The 25,379-nt window shown below is 38.0% G+C and overlaps 1 protein-coding gene across 7 annotated transcripts in view; it reads left to right on the top strand.

Moving 5' to 3' along the window:
• CDH20 (cadherin 20) overlaps positions 1–25,379 on the top strand; it is a 204,283-nt gene that overhangs the window by 71,483 nt on the left and 107,421 nt on the right. For 3 of the 7 annotated variants that reach the window (XM_064578803.1, XM_064578799.1, XM_045886612.2), the window contains exons 2-3: positions 15,149–15,251; positions 15,954–16,081. The exons of the other annotated variants lie outside the window; for them this stretch is intronic. The gene's annotated coding sequence lies outside the window, so the exon portion shown is untranslated. The remainder of the gene's footprint in view (positions 1–15,148; positions 15,252–15,953; positions 16,082–25,379) is intronic. 7 annotated transcript variants of the gene reach the window in all.

The following is a 25,379-nucleotide window of genomic DNA, read 5'->3' as shown; positions in this document are numbered from 1 at the left end:
TTCTACCAAAGAACTGACAAGTACTTTTCAAAAATGTCAAGGCCATAAAAGACAAAGACTGAGGACCCATCATAAATTGCAGGAGGCTAAAGAGATAGGACAGTGAAATGTAATGTGAGGTCCCACACTGGACCCTTGGACCAGAAACGTTAGTGGGAAAACTGGTAAAATTTGAATTAAGGTTTGTAAGCTTAGTTAATAGTATTGCATCAGTGTTAATTTCCTGGCTTTCCAAGCTGGGTAAAGGATATACAGGAATGCTCTGCACTATTTTTGCACGTTTTCTATAGGTCTAAAATTATTTCAAAATTAACATATTTAAAAATTTAATAGATCATTTAGGCTACTGAAAAATTGATGGGGGAGGGAGCTGGGGATAGAAGTGGTGAGCCCAGTTAGGAGGCTAATGAAAAAAAGTCCAGGTAAGAGATCATAGTTTGAAGATGGTGTCAACAAAGAAGGAGAAAACTGGGAATGAAGGTGTATTTTTAAGACAGAATTGACAGCATCTGGAGATCTACTGAGTGTGAGAAGTGAAGGACAGGGCTTATTTCTAGGAGTTTGGTGTAAGTAACTATGGGAGTATGTCATTTGCTCAGATAGAACTAAGGGAGACCCAGAGTTTTGGCAAGATCATCTGTGGTTTCAACCTCTCCTCTAAGAGGTCATCTCATAAATCCAGCTCCCTGTGAACAAAGAGAGGACACTGATCAATGTTATAATGATCAATATATGATTCTAATAACACTACTCATACAGCTGGCTACAGATACTTCCGACCCTAGTTTAGACCTATGGCCAAGGCACAAGCTGCCTTGGTTTTAGATTCGTTTTCTTTCCCTCCACTCCCCGCCTAAGCTCTTAGATAGCAATCTAGTAAGAAAACAGAGGTAACCAGAACCCAACTGAAGCCTTTCTTCCTCTTAATTTAGCCAACTGTGGAAGCCAAAAGAAAACTGCCACCTGACAATTTTTTACTTAAATAGTCATACTGCATCAGTTAAAATTTAACTAGTTTTAACTAAACTTCACAAAATCAGTAAATGTGGATGAAAGATAATACTAGTAAGAAAATGACAGGACTAACATTTCTAATTCTAGTATCAGTTCTTCATCTACCACATTACAAGCTTAAAAGTCAAGGCAATTAAATCAGATAAAGCAGTAACATTCTTATCCTGCATTTTTTTAAAAAAATAAATAAGTAATTACAATCTTCCCCTTCCGGATGAGGATGCCTTTTCACAGAGACTGAGAATGTTACTACTTTTCACAGGAGGCTTATGTTATGCCTCCACAGCATTTTGAATATCTTAAAACGGTTACTTAGAAGTGGTTTCATTATACAAGATTTTTGTCACCAAAAACCATGTGAGTCTAAAAGTTTTCACTGCAGAAAAGTGAGTCCCCACAGTGCATCTGAGGCAGCCTCCCTACCTCCACTTTTCCAAAGACTTTAAGACCCTGACTTTTAAAGGGACAGGCAACTGTTTCTGTCCTTGCTGTCCTGACTGTGGGGCAGACTCCTTCAGCAGGTGCCCATGGCTGTCCTGGGGAAATTATAGCAACTCAGGAGACTTTCTAGTGGAAACATTTGGACTCCAAAGTCACACTGCCTGGGTTCACACCATGGCCCGGCCACTTATTAGCTATGTGGTCTTGACAAGTTGTGTATCAATCTAAGCTCCCCTTTTTCATTAGAAAGTGGGGGTTGACACAATGCCTCTCTCACAGTGATGCTAAGGGGATTTAATAAGCCACGGAATATAAAGCTTTCAGAATAGAGCTGAATAAAGGTTGGCTACTATATCTTGGTCCCCTAGTGGTAGAAGTCTCCTCAGGTCTTGGTTCCAGAATTGTCCTGCACCTGATCAAACACTGTGTTTCTCCATAGTTAAGGCAAGCTGTTATTGAAACATGAGCACATTTAACTAACCTGAAAATACTGAAAAATAATTGCAAAACTATTCTGAATAACCATAGGAAAAGAGTTCAGCCTTACTAGTAATCAAGGATATATACAATAAAGTTTTCAGATACTATTTTTCATCTATCAAATTGGCAACTTAAAAAATATATGTAAACTATATGCAATACATATGTACAAGTATTAGTAAGGTGAAGTGAAATAAGCATTTGCATATACCCCTAGTGAGAGTGTAAACTGGTACAGCTTTTCTGGACTCTCCCAAACCATGAATAGAAATTATACCCAACAATTTCATTTGACGAAGCAAGTAAAGTTTTTGCCTCCTTCTTAGATGCAAAACATATTATAAGGCTACAATAATGAAAACCAGATATTGTTTGAACAAGGAACAGAGAAAGAGATTCAAATAGATATGAAAATTTATATTAAGCTGGCACTTGAAATGAGTGACAAAAGATTGTATGGAAAAGGAATGGTTTGGAAACAATTGGATATTTTGGAGGGAAAGCAAAAAGTTAGATTCCCTCCTCATACCATTAAGCAAACACAAATTTCAAATGGATTAAATATCTAAACATAAAAGCCCTAGAAGAAAACACAGAAAACTATTTTGTAACCTTTGAGAAGAGAGGGCCTTTCTTAGCAAAGACATAAAACCTAGAAGTCATACATAAAATGACTAAAATTTGGACAATTAAAAATAGTTATATAGAAAAAAAAACCCACAAGTAAAATTCAAAGGTAAATGAAGACAGGGGCATCTGACTCTTGGTTTCAGCTCAGGTCATGATCTCAGGGTCGTGAGATCAAGCCCCATGTCAGGCTCTGTGCTCAGTGTGGAGTCTGCTTGAGATTCTCTTGCCCTCTCCTTCCGCCCCACCCAAGATAAATAAATAAATCTTTTTAAAAAAAGATAAATGAAGATTGAAAGAACACATTTCCCAGACGTATTTAAAAAGGGGTTAAAAGTTTCTGTAAATCAATGAAAAGAGACATAATTTAATAGGAATATACACAAATGATTCAAACAGAAAATAATTCACTGAAATGGAAACACAGTCAACACATTTTGAAAAGAGTTTTTTAATTATTAAGGCAATAATAATTAAGTTATATATGAATTTTCTGCCTGTAAGAATGGCAAAATTTTGTTATTTATAATGCTCAAGAGGATGTGGAAAAATGGAAATTGACACTTGTTTGGGGTGTAAACTGGTACAACTTTTTAAATAATACTTTGGCAATACATATTAAAATTTTAAAAGCCACACATCCTATTACTAGAACATTTCTCTTACAGAAAGCTATGCTATGTGACATACTCAACACCCGTACAAAGAGACGTGTCCCAGATGATTACACTATTTTTGTTCATAATAGCAAAACAAACAAACAGGGATAGCCCAAGAGTCCATCAGTTGGGGAATAAGCGCACATAGTGACTCAGCTTGTAGTACAATCAAAAAAAAATTAAATAGCAATAAACCAAAAAAAACTAAAAATAATGTGTCATAATCAAGCTATTGCTTTAAAACAAATGGTTCCTCTATAATGAAATACTTTATAGTCATTAAAAAATGATGCTTTAGAATATTTACTAGGCAATAATAGGAAAGGATTCATTATCTATTGATTAGAATGAGGTTACAATACCCCAAGTTTAGTATGACCCATTCTTGCCACACAGACACTAAAGGAAGGACACACACCAACATATCAACAATGGACATTTCTGGGTGTGGCAGGAAAGGGCATTCCAAAGTGGCTTAATTTATTCTTTTTATTGTACTTTCCAATTTCCTCACCTGAATTTTGTATTTGGGGGAATAAAAGTTTAACAAAAACAACAAAATGAAGAGTCAGAAGAATTCCAGAACTAAGGCAGAGTGCTTTATTTCTGTCTTTCTCTCCAAATCCTAACTACCTAGAATGAAATGCTTTATGTTTACTCTGTCCATCTAAATACAAAATGTTTTAATTTCATCTCCAAAGCATCCATAGTTCCATCCATGCTCACATCTGTCAATCCCTTATACAGGGGGGTTTGGGAATTTGCATGGTGAGATCTATGAACTCCACATTCTGCTGTCAGTCTTAACACCAGGGGTTTTAGAAAGTAGCATGAATAAAATGTGCTAACACTGGCCTTAGGATAGAATCACTCCACAAAAGAGTTTATTTTTTATTTTTTTAACCAAAGAATGAATACATGTTTCAGCTGCTATATATAAAAATATTCACTTTTCAGTATGAAAGCTCAGCTGCAATGGGAAGAGAATATAATGCATTGTAAGTAAAATTTAAAGTTATAAGCTTGTGTGGCCATGCATAAAAACTCCTAAAAACTGTGACCATCCAAGGGTTTCTCTCTGAATGGGTCTTTTATTCCAGTGAGTTGGCACAGTGAAAGATGCACTGCATTGTTCTGACATCACACCAGGGTGAAAACACACAGTTCTGTTGACATCAATACAATGCACTACAATATATTTTTTATATCCTCTGTAGGTGTTCTGAAAGGACCCCATTGGTGGAAATGTTTTTTTTAAAAAAATTGCAGGAAAATCCCTGCAATGAATAGAGCACAAAAGCATCTCAATTTCCTAGGAAAAACCAGAGTCTACTTAAAAATGTGACAGTAACATTAAGCATACAAATAGAAAGAAATTTCAAAGGGAACATATAAACACTTTTCCTGTGTCACAGTTCATTATGCAAACTCCATACATCTTAGTATAATAATGCAATATATTTCAGAAAATCAGTTTATCAGGAAGCTTGCTCATAATAAACCTCAGCAGATCAAGAGAAACTAAGTTTTTATGTAGACATGGTTTTATCTCTCCCTGTGCTCTATTGTTCTCATGCCTCCTGACATGAGACAATAAAATCTGCCTTTATTTGAATTCTTATAAATGAGCCTTCTTGTGGACTTCATGGTCCCTCCATCAAATTCTGTAAACTAAAAAATAAAACATTATCAGATGTAGGTGTGAATGGTAATATGGATAGTGTAGAAAGCAATTAAACCAGTGGGAAACCAGACAAGTAAGGAACTGATGCAAAGCTTGGACCCCAGTGGGTGTTGGATACTGAACATTCAAGTATAAGAATTCAGAATCTTGTTACATGCAGCTTGCCTCAGAAACTGGAGAAACACAAAGGAAGGCCCCCACAAAAGCAATTCATCGCAGCCCTGTATATGACCCTCACATTGTGCTATGTTTGACCCTCATATTATACAAAACAGTAGCTCCAAAAGAACTCTGGGAATCAGAGTACTTAATCATTTGCTAGCTTAGTTAGATATTAATTACAGATTGGTATTAATTGAAAAATATAATATAGTGTGCTCAAATCGATATGGGCTCCATTGTATAAAAGTGTCAAAATGAGTGATTTAGGATTCTCTATGCTCTATCTGCTTTCTTCTAGGAGCATGTCCATCTAGTACAATATCCATAGAAAAGCAATTCTGTCCAAAAACATGTAGAACACCCAAAATAAAGGCATGAGTAAGAATGAAAGCAGTCATTAGGGAAAGCATTCTGTTGAAGGCAATTTGTGTTTTAATTTAATTAATTTTTTAATTTTTAGTTTTTTAAATCTTTTAAAATTTTTAGTTTTTTAAATCTGTGGTGAAATCTAAGTAACACATTTTAACCATCTCTATAGGTACCCCTCAGCAGCATTAGGTACATTCACATTGTTGGGCAAATGTCATCACCTTCCATCTCCAGAACTTTTTCATCTTCATGAACTGAAACTCTATACTCATTAAACAGTAACTTCTCACAGTGTAAAAATTTTAATAAAGGAAAAATATCAACAAGCGTACAAAAACATCATTTAACAAGTCAAAGTCCGAATAAAGAAAATAGCTTTGATGTGATGTTTCCCAAACCATATATGTAATAACCTCTTTTGTGATTTTTTTTTTTGCTATAATCAAGCACTTTTATTAACGTGTTTTTTTATGAACTTAGTATTTATCATCTAACTACCTATTTCACTTAACCCTCGGTACACCAGGAAAAATAGCATCATTTATCATCGGAGTTGAATAGGCCTTTTAATATTTTAAGTCATTTTATAAAAAACTTAGAGAATAATAAAGAGAAAATGAAAAACTTTATTTAAAATTTCATAAAAATTTAAACACAGCAAACCTCAAACAAACAAATTTTGGTGCACAAGCATCATAGAAGTTGAAATTGTGCCATAACACATCCTTTTTGTGAGTCTTGTCACAAAATATCAGTATATCGAAGTCCTTCCTGGTTGAATGACAAACTGAATGAGAATGCCATATTTTTTAATGTGTCCTTAGAAATATATTGTTCTCTCATCAAACTAGCTTTTCAAGTTTGAAAAAATTCAAGATGCACATCTCCATCTGAAAACTCATAATCTCAAATTTGGCTTATATGATCAATTTCACCACCATCACTCAAGACTAGAATGCTGCTCTTTGCCTCTTTGCATTTCTCTTTGGATTCGTCTTATATTTTGAACCAGCTTCCTCTATTTCATCCGTTCACCATTTTGGAAAGAAAATGTAAAAATCTAAATTCTCAGATTTATTTTGGTGATCATTTCACTATATATATACACAAAAATATCAAATCATTATGCTATACATCTGAAACTAATATAATGTCATAAGTCAATTACACCTCAACAAAACAATTTTTAAAAAATAAAAAATTTTTAATTTTTTAAAAGAAATACAATGTAATACTTTAGACAACATAATAAGAAAGCTGAAGAATGGTGATTTTACTTATTATATCATTCTTTTGAGGGCCTCAAATTTAGGGGATTCTATCATATATTTTCTTATTATTTCAATCTTGTTCGGCCTACTTATTAACTGATAAATAATAATTAAATAATTCCTCACATGATGAATTAGCACCATGTTCTAGGATCTAAAAAATAGTGATAATAACAAAGTCATTAAGATCTCATAATGTGAGGGGCGCCTGGGTGGCTCAGTCGTTAAGCGTCTACCTTCGGCTCAGGTCATGATCTCAGAGTCCTGGGATCGAGCCCCGCATCGGGCTCCTCGCTCTGCGGGAGGCCTGCTTCTCCCTCTCCCACTCCCCCTGCTTGTGTTCCCTCTCTCGCTGTGTCTATCTCTGTCAAATGAATAAATAAAAAATCTTTAAAAAAAAAAAAAAATCTCATAATGTATCTTAGATTTACCAAAGGGTTTGATGGACCCATATAGTAACTGCAAGATTGAATGTTTTTTCTAAGTAAGGGAAATAGCAGGGGTGCCTGGGTGGCTCAGTGAGACTCTTGGTTTTGGCTCAGGTCATGATCTCATGGATCGTGAGATCAAGCCCTGTGTAGGGCTCCACGCTCAGCAGGGAGTCTGCTTGAAGACTCTCTCCTCTGCCCCTACCCTCACTCTCTCCTGCACATGTGTGCATGCCCTCTCTCTAAAATAAATAAATAAACCTTTTTTAAAAAGAGAGAAATAGCAAATTTCTCTTTGTTCTTTGGAAGACTTTGAAGAAAGAATAAAAATCATGAAGTATCAGACCTTACAAACAGTTAAACCTATTCAAAAAATAAACTCCAAAATTAGACTGTCTCCAATGCCCATCAGTCAAATAAATTTGTTGTATAAGTAAATTTTGAATCACTGATATAATTAGAAAAACCAATAATATTTGCTGTATCAGTTTGGGTTGTGTTCCTTCATATACCCACCTACAATAACAACAGCTTAAACAGATAAATCTCTCATTCAAAAGTAGTCAAGACACAGGAAATCCAGTCTTAGCTATGGTAGCATCCTAGTAATTAGGGACCAGTATCCTATTTTTCTGCTTTGCCTTTCTTAGTACGAGTCCATTGTTCTCAAGATTGCTTAATGGTCCAGCTCAGCTGCTGCTACTCCAGCCATCTCATCTATATGAGAAGCAGGAAGGAAGAATGGGCCTACACAGATAGTGTGCAATTCTCAGATGAATAAGCGCTCTTTAAGCATCCTTCCTGGATATCACACATAGCATTTCTGTTTATCTCACTGGCCAGAACTAAGACACATGACCACACCTAGCTGTAAAAAAAGCTAGGGGTTTTAGTCCTTTAGCTGGCACATTACCACTATCAATAACAAGGAGACTCCTTTAGTAAAGAAGAAGGGAGTAATGTATATTGAGTAGGTAATGAGCAGTTCACACTACAGCCACCAAAAACAGATAGTAACCACAACACATTCAAGAAAAACAAAATAATATTATTTAGCTACATATATGTATTTGTTAATAACTTAAGTTCAAAGCTTAAAAGCTTCTCCCACTTGGTTAAAAAGGGAAAGTATCAAGTACTAGAAAAATGTTAACAATTTTCTCTTTGACTCCAACCAAAAGCACTGAAAAGGGTGAAAACTATTTTCCCCCACTAATTTGATAATTCTGTGATTCAGTATTCTTTAATGCCATATTTATGTAAGCACTAAAAATCACCTCTCGAACCACTGGTATGCATCCCACACTTTAGGAAAGGTTGGGCATGGAAGAAATCATGAAAGGAAGTAAGATCCTAGAGGTAAACTGAGGATATGAAGAGATAAAAGACTGGTTGCTAGGTCAAGGAACTCTAAATGAGAATGGTAGAATATATAAGCAAAAGGGCACTTAGACATTAGGTAGCCACAAAGTCATAAACTCACAAAATTGAAAATTATTTTACTAATCTTTCCCACTGAATAGGATGATTCTTTTTAGAACATCTTGGGAATAGTTAATAATAGTTATCTAAGCTCTGTTTCAACCCTTCCAATGAGAATGGAGCTAATAATTGACAACCAATTCCATTTTAAAACATTTCTAATCCTAGAAAATGCTTCCTTATACAGAATTAAAATAAGCCTAATACAATTGACCCTGTTTCTTCTCTGAAACTATATAGAAAAAGGAATTTAATCATTTTCCATGTATAAATCCTCTAAAATTTTATTTATTCACTTTTATTCATTTATAACTTCCACTTATTATTCATTCCTATTTTTAAACCACTTGAATACATTTTTATGTAAAAATTACTATTTATGCAAATAAGGAACCCCTTGACCCTCCCTGAATCCCAAAGAAGAAACCATTATTGTCAGCTTGTTATGAATTATTCCAGATATTTATCTCTTTATGCACATAGGGAAATGTATCATTTTTGTGGGACTTTTCTGTAAATTATAATACATACATATTATACTTAGCATGCTATTTTTTCTACTTAATAAATCTTGATGATATTTTGCATATCAGAACCTATAGATCTGCCTCTTTCATTTTCACTGCTGCATGGTATTCCACAGTCGTATCGAGGATACAACCTATGATAAATCTTTAGGATATTTCCAAGTCGGGGCAATTAATAAAACTGCCAAATACCTTTGTAAATTTCTTTGTATATGTACTTTTTCACATATGCACTTGTGCACAAAATTTCTCTAAATTACCTATAAATATTCATTTAATCAATCATGCCAAATTGCCATGCAACACAATCATAGCATTTCACATCCACTAACACATCATGAGACTCTCCATTTCCTCACATTCTCAGCAGTACTAGATACTCTCAGTATTTATAGCTTTTCCCAGTTGGAAATAACCATTTATTTTTTTTTGAAGTCATGCAATAGCTTTATGATCTTTTCTTTCCAAGCCTAGCCCTCCAGTTCCTTCAGTCCTACTCTCATAGGTCATGATTTTCAGACCTTTCACTATGCCACCTTGCCTCCTGGAGATGCTTCAATTTATCATTGTTACTCTTAAAATGTACTTCCAAGAACTGATTACAATGGTACAACTATACTTTGACCTGACCTGTATACAAATAGGACTGTTACCGATCCTCTACACTGGTAGATCTTAGTACTTTGTGAGTCACTGTTCTCATTAAGAACTTAATAAAAGGTATGAACACTTTCTCCTAAAAAAAATTTAAAAAGTACACATAGGTACAAGACGCATACAGTATCAGAGGTTTCATGAACCAGAGACCCAAGGTTAAATATGTATTAATGCAGCCCCAAATCACATTTACATTTTAGTGACCATATCAGATTATTGTTGGTTCGCACTGAGTTTGCAATCAAACTACATCTTAAGTGTAATTTACATTATATATTTAACTACTGGAAAATTACATCTTTGTCAGCCTATATTTTTTATACTTTTTGAACCTAGGTGCTAATAAGCATTTGCATTATTCTTTTGATGTTTCATCTTTTTACTTTCTACCTACTCTATCAGCCCATTGTGTTCTTTGTGAACTGGAAGTCTGCTGTCATCTAATTTATGAATGTCTTCATTCATCTCCCCGAAAAAGATTTAAGTAGAAGCACCACAGCATGCCATGATGCAGCTACTCTCCAGAGGCTTCTTTTTTTTTTTAAACAGGTATTTTTTGAGTGACCACTGGCCAGGCTCTGAAGTAACTAACCTGTGACTGAACATGTACTTATCTTTCCCTGAAAGATATCATGTACAAATTGATCAATATCTTGCTGAAATCCACATATACTTTATGGGTAGTATCCTCTAGTCTACCAAATTAGTAACAAACATCAAAACAGGAATTTATGTTAGTTTGCATTGCTCTGATTTGTTTTTTTCATTCTTTCAAAAGATTTATTGAATGTATTCTAGGTGAGAAGTGCTGTTCTAGGGCAGGAACTACAATGGTGCGAACAACAAAATGATGCCCCCCTTACAGAGCCTGCAGTCTGGTAAGGGATCACAATGCTCATGCTGGCTCCATGTCATCACCACACCCCATGCCCAGTGTTCAGAAACTTCTATTGGATAATCCATTCTAATACTGTGCTAACTCTAAAAAACAAAGGGTTAGGGGTATTGTTCTTTCCAAACTTAAATAGCTATCTAGTGATTAAGTTTGGCATTATTTGATCAACAGTAACAGTGGTGTAGACTACCAAAATGGTGTCTAAGAAAACAGTCAAGAGTTTTTTTGTTAGTAAAGGAAGCAGAGCAGAAAAACAGAGGCCATCAGGAAGATTGCAGCAAACTCCAAACATTAAAAAGTAGTGTAATTTAATCTACTGAACATGAAGATAAATTTCACTTAATGAAATTCATATTATTCTCTCTTATTATCTTTGCAAATTCACTATTCTCACCAGAGGCATAAATCCCATTTGCATATTCCAAAAGGGAAGCCCTGGATCTAAATATGAGTCTCTGGCAACCAGGCTGAAATGTCTTCCACATTTAATCACGTAGTCCATCAAAAGGGTACATGGTATTGTAGAACTGACAATTCCACTGGAAAAACTGAGTTTGGTTTGTTTCGTGTCAATGAGGTTTTTTTTTTTAAAGTAGTTTTCATCTGAATAGTCACAAATTCCATTTTCAATAGTCCATATCATAAAATGAGCTGATTTTCCAAGTCACTTTTCAAAAATCTATACACTACCTTGCTTACTATGCCTAATATCTAAAATAACAAAAGAGGCATACTGATTTGGGATTAACATGGTTTTAGGCCCATGCATTCATGACCTTCATCAGCATGGTAATATAAAAACAATTCATAAAGTACAATGTTAAATTAACACGAGTAGTTCTTTAGTTCTGCAGGACAGAAAAGTGATTTCCTACATAAGCTTAAAGACATAATTAAACATATATTTCATTTCTCTTTCAAGAATATTCTGTGACCATGTCTGATACAGCTGCAGGGAAAGCAGTTGGCAGCTGCCAGTCAAAAGAAAAACTATCGGTTTTTTATAAGCTACTTTATGGCTTTTCAAACTCTCTTTTTTTCTCTCCACCTCATCCTCCTCTGCCTTGATATTATTTGTTGAATTAGAAATTAGTGTTTTACTGGGGAAAATAATGTTGCTACAAGTAAAAACAAAAATTAAATAGTCAAATTAATGAGGATTTCTCTAATTGCTTTTTAGTTAGCCAGGAATTTTTGTTGACCCCTGCTCTGTGGTTTTGAGAGAAGCTGTTATTAGAAGAAAACTACATAGCTGCAAATTACATTTTTAAAAAACTGAAACTATTTGTACATCTCAGAGAAATAATATTACCCAGCATGGGAGCCAAGATTCTGAAAAAAGATCAGCACACTGTGAGTTTTTGATTACATGAGATTTAACAGAAATTATTCGTAGCACACATCATAAATGAGAACAAAAATACATTATTTGTTAAATCTTATATTTATATAAATATACAGTAAATATGTAGATACTTATATATTTATAAACATGTATCAAATACATGAATATATTTCTAAAATTTATATAAATGTCCATATTTTATAGATATAACTAGTAAATGTGAAAGAGCATATAACTCATAAATAAAATTGCCCATGACTCATCTATTTAACATAAACATAACTCTATGAAACAGTAGAGAAAATATGTTCCAACAATTATAATATTTTGCCTTTGACTATATTCAGCACAGAGAGCAATGTGCTTTTCTATTACTTTTGCTTATTTATTGTCCAGAGTCTTTTAACATTAACAATTAGCAAAGGAGGAAATATTTTCTGTGAATTTTAAACATTCACAACTCCTCTTTACCTTCTTCTAAGCAGGTTAACTTTCTTGAAGTAGCAGGAGAAAAACAGAGGAAAAACACAATGGTTAATTTTGTAACTTGGGATAAATCTTATGGGTAGATAACTGGCTTACTTACTAACTAAAAACACAACTGTATAATTATCATTCGGTTTTATTGCTTCCTGCTATTTCCTTTTATCTAACATCACAATCAGCATTAGCTACTACACACAATGGTCACCCACAGCATCCATCTTAAGCAAAACTATGAAACTGACGATCATGTTTTTACTTTGGAAAATGCATAAGCCAATGTCTGGTAAGTCAGGCAGCTGTTCAAACTGAATCAGCAAGCACCGAGGATGTGCAATGGCTTTTTACAGTCAGAGAAGTAGGTATAGGGGCAAATCCTGAGCAGGCCAAGCATCACATGAAGAGTGGACCACGAGAGACGCGGTCAACAGGCTTGGGTCAGCATCAGAGCAACAGCGGAAGGAGGTATTTGGAGCACAGGGAGAATGGTTTGGGGAGGTCCCCTGCCTCCTCACTGTCCCTCTTGTCAGCCCTGCCAAGACAGTCTTCATCAGAGCACTTGGTGTTGTGTGACACAACCCAGATCTTCCATCTTGAGCTTCTCTGTGTCTGAGGACTCACTCCTCGGTGTAGAGAATTCACTATTCTCTGAATATTCAGACAGTACAATCCCACCAGAGATAATATATATGAATGTATGTATATAATCTCTGCTTCACCCACCAGGGCCAAGGCCCTGTCTTCCCTATACACTGACTCCCCTGAATTTGATGTATCACAAGTCTAAGGATCTACTAAGTCCACACTGATTCTCTCTGGAAACTTCTTTTTCTTTCTAACTTAATAGATCTGTACTATACTATAAGATCTAGCCAGTAAGAGCCACTGTTTAATCATGATGTGTCTTAGACTCCCCAGTCCCTGCTCTTCCCTACCTTTCTTCCCATAAAAAATCCTTAAATTCAAGGCTCTGCAATCTGGTTCTATAAATCCGAAGTTCTGTAAAATTCTTCTACTTAACATAAATTGCCTATATTTCACTTCCAAAGCTAGAAAATGGGCCGTCTGTGTTTCATTTCTAGATGCTACATTAAATTCTTTCAAGTTGACAGTGCTTTATTGTTTCCTAAAGTACCAAAATTAAAGAACGTAACATGTACAAGATAATGATTTCTTTCAAAGATTCTAATCATTTCTAAAAGTTTGTTATTTTTTCCAATTTATCTTTCTCTTATTTTCTGGCAAGTATACCTTTTTTAGCCTAGCTTTCCCATACTTGTCAAAAAATGGCAGGCAAGACAAGCTCCAGAACTCTCTCTAATGCAAACTTGAGTATATATGCCAGGGTCTTTCAACTCATGTTTACAAGCAGCATGCTAGAGACACAGAAGTCTTACCAGCTATCTTATACAACATTTACTAAATGGGAGGCCAGTTGAAAGCATAAAAATCTTATTTCTTTGGGCACTGGGCAGCATTGCAGTATTAGCACTGATTATTATTTGTGTCCAGATTAATTTGCTCTAGGAAGAGAAGATGCCCTTCCCAATCAATACAGTATACGTCACACTACAGAATCTCATAAAATATTATGGATGAGATTACTGAGATCTCATCCATCTAGACTTTTTATATACTGTTTATTTAATTCAAATAGCATTGGTTTAAAATTAGTCAGTCTAGTCTTTGAATTTTTTTTTTTTTTTTGACATTTGCTTTGAGGTAGCCTTCTTAAGTTAAGAACACTGGAATAATACTGGAATCCAACCTGATATAAGAACCTACTTGCTGCTTATGTAATTTTAAATCACATATTTCTTCTTCCTTTAGTATTTTTGCTTTCTAACAGTAAAAGAAATGGTATAAGAATCTGGCCCTTGGGGGTGTCTGGGTGGCACAGTAGATTAAGCATCTGACTCTTGGTTTCAGGTCAGGTCACAATATCAGGGTTGTGAGATCGAGCCCAGCATCAGGCTCCACATTCAGCACAGAGTCTGCTTTGGATTCTCTCTCCCCTTCCCTCTGCCCCCCACCCCCCTTGCTCATGCTCACTTGCTTGCTAGCTCTCTCTCAAATAAATAAATAAATCTTAAAAAAAAAAAAAAGAATCTGGCCCTTGGTCACAAACCATCTTGGGGAATTCCTCAATATTCTCACCCCAATTTCTGTTCAAGCAATGGAAAGTTAATCAATGATAGGATTAACAATTAGATTCCAGAGCTTCTAAAATACCTCTCATTACTCCACAGTCCCTTTCTCTTTCTCTCTCTCCCTCCCTCCTAAAAACATGTTACTGAAGGGGCGCCTGGGTGGCTCAGTCGTTAAGCGTCTGCCTTCGGCTCAGGTCGTGATCCCCGGGTCCTGGGATCGAGCCCCACATCGGGCTCCCTGCTCGGCGGGAAGCCTGCTTCTCCCTCTGCCACTCCCCCTGCTTGTGTTCCCTCTCTCGCTGTGTCTCTCTCTTCAAATAAATAAATAAAATCTTTAAAAAAAAAAAAAACATGTTACTGAAAAAACAAAACAAATCTAAGGACTGTATTTCTGAGGAGAAAGCCAAGGTCCTAGGGATGCTTACATCAGACTGTAGGGTCTGTATTTACAATTTCCCCAACTTCATTATTCAGATTTGTTCTCAAGCAGAGGAAGATGGACAGGAAGTGACGGGAACTTCCAGTGATGACCCAGTCACTGCCCCACAGGACAGAAAGTAGAATGCTATGCTCTCAGGTAAGGGGAAAGGTTGGAAGGAGACAGAATGAGGGAGAAGGGGCATGAGGGGTGGCTGAGGGGCAGAGGCAGGAATGGCATCTCCCTCACTGCTCCTCATGCAGTGGTGAGCGGGTGACCCCAGCAGACACCTGCCAGGAGCACATTCACCCTGCCAGTCCCTGCGTCTCTCTGTGCCCCAAATTAGAAAGGGGATAAAGAGAATGTATTTCCCAGGGTGGCTGTGAGGATCAAATGAGTTAACATACATAAAGCTCTTAGAAAAGGGCCCAGCACACAATAAATCCTCACTAAATCATTTTTTAAGAAATACAGTATGGTATATAAGCAGTCCAAGGACATAAAATTTAGAAAGGGTTCGAAAATGATTTTTTAAAGCCTTGAGGGAGGAGAGGCATTATATGAGGAGAATGGTGTTCTTTATTGTCTCAAAATAAAGAATTTTTTAGGAGGCCTAGCAGACAGGCAAGGGAGCATATTTTTTTTATTTGCTTGTTTATGTTTTACAAAACATAAGTAAGACTAACTCCAGTCTTGTAGTAAATCAGTTCCTTCATATGGGCAGGGTCTGATGAGAATTAAAACATTTTGTCCATTGTCGCCCACTGTTCTTTCCACGACAGGTCAATATTGCTTGTCCCGCAAGGACTGACTTAATGGCCTGCATCAGCAGCATATTGTGTGATTCATTTTTCTTTGCAGGAAAATCAGTCATCATTTTCATAAACATTTGCAGTCACCACTCATCTCTGCTGCAGTCATCCTGTGACACGTCCTCATTGTTGTTAAGCAGCAAAGTTGCTGCTCTGTCGGGACATCAGCCAGCCCAGGTAATCCCTGTGATGACTCCAGTAGAGAAACGAAAGCCCCAGAACACAGGAAAGCAGTGATTCCATCGTGGTCAGGGAGGCAGGGACGCAACTGAGACCACAATGACAGAGACGTGTTTTACAGCGAACAGTGTGAGGGCACAGAGCAAATGAGGGGTCAGAGCAGAGTGGGAGATGAGCATGCAAGAATTCAGAGAGTATGATCATTGCTGGTAGGCAGAGATTTGCGATTAAGAGAAAAATGAGAACACAGAATCCGTTGGTATGTCTGGGGATCCAGGTCTCTCTCTGAGTAGCCTTGTAACCACAAGCCCCTCTCACCACTTCTGTGGGTCTGCTTTTCATCTATAAAAATAACAGTGGCCAGTAATTGTGCAACATTCACTACATGGCAGGCTCTGTTCTATCTGCTTTACATGTGTGGACTCTATTATCACAACCGCCTCAGGACATAGTTACAAAAAATTCTGTCATCATCGTAGCCCATTTTTACAGAAGTGGAAACTGAGGAACAGAGATTAAGTAATTTGCCCAAGGTCCCCCATCCAGACAGCAGAAGAACCAGATTCCCACCTGGGTACCCTACCTCCAGAGCCCATGTTTATACCACCTTGCCTCTCTGAAAAGGTAGAGAACCAAACTATAAATGAGTAATTTGAGAGGGGAAAAAAGACAGACCATTCTGTTTCTTTCATTTCCAACCCTTCATAAACCAATACTATTGAAATACTGTTACAAATAGGAAGTACTAGAAAAATGATCACAGGACTAGATGTTTCTGTGATGTCAAATACCATAAAAGTTTCTAAGTGCTTTCCATCTCTGTACTTATTGCAAACCAATGAACAGTCCATGACACAGGATCGGTCCATCAACCATGCAGTCCTAGACTGATGGTCTCTAAACTCCAGCTCTGTGGTTGTGAAAGGCAAATTTTGCAAAGCTGTCCAGGTATCCCCCTTCTCTACAAAAACTCGCTTTCACTAGAGGTTAAAATTCAACCTGAATAAAGCACCTAACACAGGTGCCTGCTTTAGGTTAGATATCTTCCATTGATTTACAAGCAATTGCTTTGTTTCTGGTGTTCTATCACATGTGAAGGATGTAAGGATAAAGATACAGCCTTCTCCGTGAACTCAGACTCTAAAAGGGAGGACAAAAAAATACATCCCAGATGATACAAGACTGCCCCAAGTGCTGAAGACATTTAAAGCTGTAAGAGCTTTCCTTCTCAAGTCATCCTTTTCACCAGCTGAGTATAGGATGGGGAGGTGTCAGGGTGGTATAAAAATGGAATTTCCAATCAAGTAAGAGCGTCAGTTGGGCTCTAGCCTTCTCCATGCTACAGCAACTCTGGCTCTCTCTCCTTAACATTACCACCAATGAGGTCTGCGAAGCCCCAGATATCTATATGTACCCTATAACTAATCGTCTTGACACCATGGCACATCACGGGCCTTTTTTTTTTTCCTACCTTGATCTGGTTCACTGTGATGACGTCTTGTGTGTTGCATATAAGTAAGTGACAGCTCAGCAACCGATGGCCTCTAGAGTCTCCTGCACTTAATATTGAGGCCCTGCTATAGGGTCTAGAGTTCCACTTCCCATCACCAAAGAGGAATGCCATCAAGGCTGATGCTTTCCATCTCAATATCTCAAGTCTCCTAACTTCTCCTATTCTTCCATTGTGCTTGCCTCATTTCCCTTGTCCAGAACTCAGGCCTTAGTTCAAAGGGCTCTTACTTTCCTTGCCTTTGTCCCTCTTGATTAGAGACTGAACTGATCCTCTGACCTTCGACCAACTGATACTTTTAAGGTGTTTTGTGTTTTTTTAAAGATTTTATTTATTTATTTGACAGAGAGAGAGCAGGAACACAAGCAGGGGGAGTGGGAGAGGGAGAAGCAGGCTTCTAGTGGAACAGGGAGCTCGATGCGGGACTTGATCCCAGGACCCTGGGATCATGACCTGAGCTGAAGGCAGATGCTTAATGAATGAGCCACCCAGGCAGCCCACTTTTAAGGTTTTTGACATATTCTACCTAAGTGCCTTCCACAAAGGATGTACCAACATTCCCACCAATAGCACCAACAGTGCCAATTTTCTGGCACTCTCACCTAAACTGAGTATAAGGAAATGTATGGTGGGTGGTGGAAGTCTCTCACGGTTGTTGGACTGACAGGTTTCAGATAAGTGAAGTGAGAAGCTAGAATGAACCATGCAGTACTGGGTGAGAATCAGTCCTAAGTATGAGTTCATGTTTAGCTTATTACAGACATGGATATAGACAGAAAAGTAATACCGATATATAGGTACATATGTGGTACTACAGATACATATTTCATAACACTGTCCGCTAAGAGGGCGTAGAAATAACAACACCCAGTAGCAAGAAGTACACCTAGGGCCCAGATCTTGGTTTCTAATACCATTCTCCAGGAAAAGGAACCAGGACTTCTTGAGAAAATGGCTGATTCTGGGACTGGGGCATTAAATACACAAGAAAAGCATGGAGCATCTTAACAGCGCCAGAAAGTAAGTGCGTGCTAAAAAACAAATGATGGGAGCCTGCCGGAGAGTCATAGGAGCCAACCTGAAAGAAAGCTGGGACAATTTGACTGACAAAATAAATACTGGATTATAACCCAAAGTATACCATGAATATCCACAAGTCCATACTAATATAAATCAATGATTAAATAAGTAAATAATGGAGAAGAGACAGCTCTCTGTGCAGAAGAATTCCAAATAATTATGTAGATACACCGCCCTCAACAAGGTGGGACATAACTCCCTACTCCTTCAATGTGGGCTGCATAGTAACTTCCTTCCAAATAGTAGAATATGGGAAAGGGAAGAAAAGAGTTATTTACAGTGGAGAAACCTGAGAATACTACCAGCTGACCAAGGCTGACATCAACAGTGATGAGCCATGTTGATTGTACGTATCCTGGATATGATGCGATAAGAATGGTACTTTACCTCTGTGGTCTTCTTCCCAAAAAACCGTAACTCTTGTCTAAGCATACGGAAAACATCAGACAAACCCAAATTGAAGAACATTCTACAAAATACCTGACCAGGACTCAAAATTGTCAGGGTCATCAAAAACAATGAAGTGTGAGAAACTAAGGAGACATGCTAACTAAATGTAATGGGAAATGAATGGGAAAAGGACATTAGGTATAAACTAAGGAAACCCAAATAAAGTATGGACTTCCAGTTAAAAATAATGTATTAATATTGGTTCATTAGCTGTGACAAATGTTCCACAGTCATGTAAAAGGAAACTGAATATAGGGTATATGAGAACTTCCTGTAACAGTCTTGCAACTTTTCTATAAATATAAACCTATTTTAAAGTAAAAAACTTTATTAAATTTTTTAAAAGGTGTAGAAAGTACATGGAGTTCAATAAATAGTAGCTCTATTATTTTTTAAATGATTTTTGCAATTTTGAGAAGTGAAAGGAAACATTTTTGTTGTTGTCATTTTAATTTCTTTGATTGTTAATGAGGCTGGCCTTGCAAAAATGTTTGTCGTTGCTTTTCATATTCATGTCCTTTATGTGGTTTTTGTAGCTTCTTGCTTCTTCTGATTTATCTGGCCTCTCTAGGGTGATCAAACTTCCCAGTTTGTCAGGGACAGGTCTAAATTATGTCTGCTGTCCCAGCTAATGATTAATAGGAACCCTTTTAATTTCGAAAGATAAATTGTGGGGCGCCTGGGTGGCTCAGTCGTTAAGCGTCTGCCTTCGGCTCAGGTCATGGTCCCAGGGTCCTGGGATCGAGCCCTGCATCGGGCTCCCTGCTCCGCGGGAAGCCTGCTTCTCCCTCTCCCACTCCCCCTGCTTGTGTTCCCTCTCTCGCTGTGTCTCTCTCTGTCAAATAAATAAATAAAATCTTTAAAAAAAAAAAAAAAAAAGAAAGATAAATTGTATGGTCACCCTCCTATGTCCCACTGCTGCCCTCACTATTCTCCCACTGAACTGCTACCACTCCAGCTGCTAATCTTTACTCTGCCCCTTTCCGCGGCTGGTGCCCAAAATATACCTTGACAATCAAACGGGGCAAGTTTTTGGTAGCTAATAGTGTCTGCTTCAACTACACTTTATAGAAGGTAAGATCTCAATATTAATTACAACTCATTTTCGTACTGCAATACCTAACTTTCCACACTGGCAAGAACAGTGTTCTAAATGCGTGCAGGTCCCTTTCCCACACTCTTGTGTTCTGAAGGACAGTTTCCTCCGCTCCTGTCCTCTGAGCTGGACTGCATTCAATGCCATGCCCAAAATGAGGCATGATGGTACAGAGCTGTGGACACCCATCTAGTCCCCCTTCCGGCCACCTTAGGAAGACATCCTGCCCTCTCATTCTTCCTTCCTTCCTTCCTTTATTCCCCCTTCTACCTTCCTCTCCCTTCCATTTTTCTTCCTTTCTTTTTTTTACCTTTCTTTCTGTTACTTTCCCTTCTTTCCTTTCTCCCTCTATCTCCTTTTGTTTTGACAAAAAGGAAGTTGTTTAATGGTTCAATTTCTTCCCCCTTTTATTTATTAGGCAAATAAGCTCACTGAAGAAAATGAGAAAATACAAATAAGCTAAAAGAAAAAAAACCTCCACATCCACAGATAACAATTACTAACATTTTTATGTATCTCTCTATGTATCTGTTAGGGGCAGTATATACCACTGTGCAAAGCGCTGCTGAAGTCAGGATCTTCCCGACTCTCACACGTACTGGCCATGTGACCTTGAGTAACTTACTTAACCTAAGCCTCAGTTTTCACATCTGTAAAATGAGGATAAATGGTGTATTATTTATTATTAAAATACATCATATTATTATTTATGTCGGGAGAAAACAAGACAATATATGTAACTCACTTAAAACAGTGCCAAAAATAGAACAGGTACTGAATAAATGGTAGGTTCTACTAATAATACATGTTTTGTCAAACATGAGATCATACCAACATTCCAAATTTGGTACCCTGGTGTTTTGCTCAAGAAAACATGGAAATTTGTGACTAAATATAGGTCTACATTCTCATTTTGCGTATTTATTTTTTTGTGCTGCATTTTTATTTTGAAATATAATGAGGGAGATGCCTGGGTGGCTCAGTCAGTTGAGTGCCCGACTCTTGGTTTGGGCTCAGGTCATGATCTCAGGGTCAAGAGATCAAGTCCCGCACTGGGCTCTGTGCTCAGCTCAGCGGGGAGTCTGCTTGAGATTCTCCTTCTCCCTCTCCCTCCAGCCCTACCCCCCGCTCATGCTCGCATGTGTGTTCTCTCTCTCTAAAACAAATAAATAAATGAAATATAATGAGGAAAACTGTATGTTAAAAAATAATGATTGGACAGGATAGAGTACCACTACTTTAGAAACTCCCGGAGGATTATCATTTCCCCACGAATTATCACCTTTCTCTCACTTCCGTCTCACAGGAAAACAGAGCCACTTCACAGGGTAGAAAGGCGGGGTCAGCGGTGTCCTTGGTAGCCTCTTGCTCTTGTGAGCAACAGCCCTTCCAAACCAGATGCACCTCAGGGCCAGGACTGAGCTAGAGGCCAAATGAGCTCCAAAGAACAACCAGAGCCAGTATCGATCACCAAAGTAAGAATTTAAGGTGGTCTTTGTAATTTGATTTGAACAACTGTCTCTTCTGCTTTTGCTGTTCTGTCTGGGAAAGTGTGGTTTTTTGTTGCCCTTGCTGTTTTTGTTTGTGTTGTCCAAGAGCAGGGGTTTGGCCTATTTCTCATAATTGAGAAATAAGAAACCAGAAAACAGTAGAGAAATGTAATTTCTGGTTACTCTTAGAAAATGGAACCTTGGAAACAAATTCAGGAGTGGAATCAATACAACACAAAGAGAAGGTATTGAGTTCCTCAGTATTTGACTAGATTTTCCTTAGAGAAAAGTCTGGGCAGGCTAATTATTTGGGGACACAGATATGTATGTGTATTCTTTCAGGGTTCCAACATAATAGTAACAGCCCTCTGCACTACGACATACAATACATTTCATAAGTAGTCTGTATGTTTCTGAATATATTTTTCATATCGCATTCTATGTATTAAAAAAGTGTATGAATCAATTAAAGGGGCCTTGATGATATAAATCCTCCTATCAGTTAACTGGTCCATTTCATCTGTTAGAAGAAGTCCCCAAAAGCGACACCTAACAGAGTCCCTGGTGTTCTAGGCAATGATAAAGACCTGTTGAACTGGGATTTGAAGGTAAATTGCTATAAAATATGGTATGAAACTCTATATTCAGTTACAAGTCATGTGGAGAAAGGGTCTTCAAAGGATCCCTCAGCATGAAGCACATCTATGAAGGGCTTACTAAGCACCAGACACTGTTCAAAGTGGTTCACACGCTGTCCTCACTTCATCCCCCAGACACCCGTGAGGGAGCTATTATGATGACGTGAGTCTCACACACAGGGAAACTGAGGCCTGGAGAAGTTACATCACCGATCAAGGGCCCACACAGCAAGCAAGTGGCAGACTGGCATGAAAGCCCCACCCTCGGCCACTTGTCTCTGCTGCAGGACTTGGCCTGGCGCTGTCTGTGGACAATCGCTGGGCAGCCCAAGCACCAGGATCAGACCCTGCCTTCTCAGTCTTCAGTGTCATGCCATTTCTTCCTGCAGTTCACTAGTTACTGAGCTAAGACTGATGAAAAGGATTAATGTAACACAAATGAAAATCATGACATATGAGGCCATTTTGACCCATAAAGTAAACAGTTACTGAATTCATCCCAGTGTTTGTATAATTCCACAGTTCTTTCACTAATACTTTCTCTTAGGTGTCCACAATAAGGACTGAGAAAGAAAACACAACTGAGGTCCTATGTTTACCCCTTTACTGAGATAGGGGCTGAGGACGGGACTAAAAGTCAAAACAGTAATATAAAAACAACAACGAAGCACTCTCTTACCATATTAGACAACTTTATATACATTCTCATTATATTTTTACAATTCTTAGAAGTGTTACTATCTTTTTTCTACAGATCAGGAAATTGAGAGACTCACAGAGGACAGATAATTATTCAAATCCCCCAGCTGGGTTCAGAGCCTGGCCTCATCATTTACTATCTCTGGGACCTCAAGCAAAGCTATCATTCTGCCCAAGATACCATCCTGCCTCTTGTGTGCTACCACACCCCGGCCAGTCACAAACAAAACTGTGATGTGGGCGTGATGCCTTCAGTGCCTCCCGTTAGTCCAAACCCCGCTCTTTTTCCTCCTTTCAACGTTCCCATTTCTCCCAGGTTCCCAGGGGTCTCCTTCTGTCCAGGTTCTCCTTGGCAGGCAGGAAAATGCCACTGCCCTCCCCAGGATAATTCACCACGTAAAGTGGGTCAAATATGGTTGAGGTATGATGCTGGATGCAGGTGGACAAATAAGAATAGGAAACTGGCCCTTGCAAAGAATCCACAGTAGAGCCAGGGAAAGCAGCAAGGATACTATTATCCTACATTGGGGGATAGGTGGAAAAAGGTCAGTTTTTTAAGATCTATCTAACAGCTTTATTGAGATATATTCACATACCATGTAATTCACCCATTTAAAGTACACAGTTCAGTGCTTTTTAGCATATTCACAGAGCTGTGCAACCATCACCACAGTGAATTTTAGGACATTTTAAACACCTCCCAAAGAAATTCCGTACACATTAGCCAACACTCCCCATTCCCACGCACCTCCTACACCAGCCCTGAGCAACTGCTAACCTACCTTCTGTATCCATAGACTTGCCTATTCTGGACACTTTACATAAATGGAATCATATAATATGCAGTCTTTTGTGTGTCTCTTAGCATAATGTTTTCAAGGTTCACCCATGTTGTAGCCTGTATTAGTACTTCATACCATCTTACTGCTGAGTAACATTCCATTGTATGGATATATCACATTTTTGCCCCACCATCAGCTGACCAACAGTTGAGCTGTTTCCACCTTTTGGCTATTATGAATAATACTGTTATGAACATGAACATTCATGTACAGGTTTTTGTGTGGACATAGGTTTTAAATTCTCTTGAGACTATGCCTAGGAGTGGAATTGTTGGGGTACAGGACAACGCTACATTTAACCTTTTTTGGAAATGCCATATTCATTTCCAAAGTAGCTGCAGCATTTTCCATCCCCCAGCAATGTACGGGGGGTTCTAATTTCTCCATATCCTCACCAACACTTGTTATTGTCTGTCTTTTTTATTCTAGACATCCTGGTAGGCTGAAGTGCTAGCTATCTCACTGCTTTGATTTGCATTTACAAATGAATGATGAAGTTTGGTTTTAGACACCTTGAATGTGAGACGCCTATGAAACATCTAGAAAACTTCTGGAAATGCAGCTTTAAGTTTAGTAGAAAGTCTGAATTGAAGATAGATGCCGTATTTACTCTTGGAAGTCATCAGTGTAATAATGTAAAAGAAAGCATTTTTGTTTGTGGGACTCAGGCACTATGGTATTAAGTGGAAACTATATGGGACATGGGATTCTCCCAAGAATTACAAATTGTACCACAATGGATAACTACTAACTCTACTCACACCCAAGACTAGCCTCATCTAAACAAATTATAATCAGGCTTTTCCTGTGTTGTGTTATGTTTAGAGACTTCCTGATGGTGGGGAAGGCTGCATAGCTAGGGGTTAAAAGCTCAGCCTGTTGGGTTTAAATCCTGACTTACACACTACATAGCTTCCTGACTTCGGGACATTTTACTTAATCTCTCTAAGACTGTTTCCTTTGCTGGAAATGAGGAATACACATCTGTACCTACATCCTAAGGTTACTGTGAGGAATAAAATAAATAAATAAAGTAACAGGACCTGGCACATAGTAGGCACTCAAAGTTGAATGCATGAATGAGGGAATGAATCAGTGAATAAAATGGAATGAATGACTGAGTTAATTAATGAAAAGTACTCAGCACAGTGTCCTGCACTTAGGAAGTATTCAACAGTTACCATTAATTCGCCATATGTGCGAGCAATAAAGATTAATGTGCAGCAAGGGCAACCGTTCCTTTGCTACCCTCATGCTCTGACCAGAACGAGACATGAATGGTAGATGTCTTTATATGTCCTGCCCAGCCAGCAGGTGGCTCCCTGTGGGCCTGTCGGACAGCAAGAACTCACGTCCACAGTCTCTCAGCTCTTTCAGCCAAGTAAACGTGATTTGTGAGCCGCCATGCCCATCATCCTCTTCCATCTGGCCATTTATGGCCCTTGCAATTTCACTCTTGATGAGAATGCATAAAATATTACTGGCCCTGT

This window comes from Mirounga angustirostris, unplaced genomic scaffold (assembly GCF_029215605.1).
Source record: "Mirounga angustirostris isolate CCGP_5_RB_7025 unplaced genomic scaffold, mMirAng1.0.hap1 SCAF_14, whole genome shotgun sequence".
Taxonomy (NCBI): Eukaryota; Metazoa; Chordata; class Mammalia; order Carnivora; family Phocidae; genus Mirounga; species Mirounga angustirostris.
The sequence above is the reverse complement of the archived record's forward strand: the minus strand, read 5'-3'. Positions and strand labels throughout refer to the sequence as shown.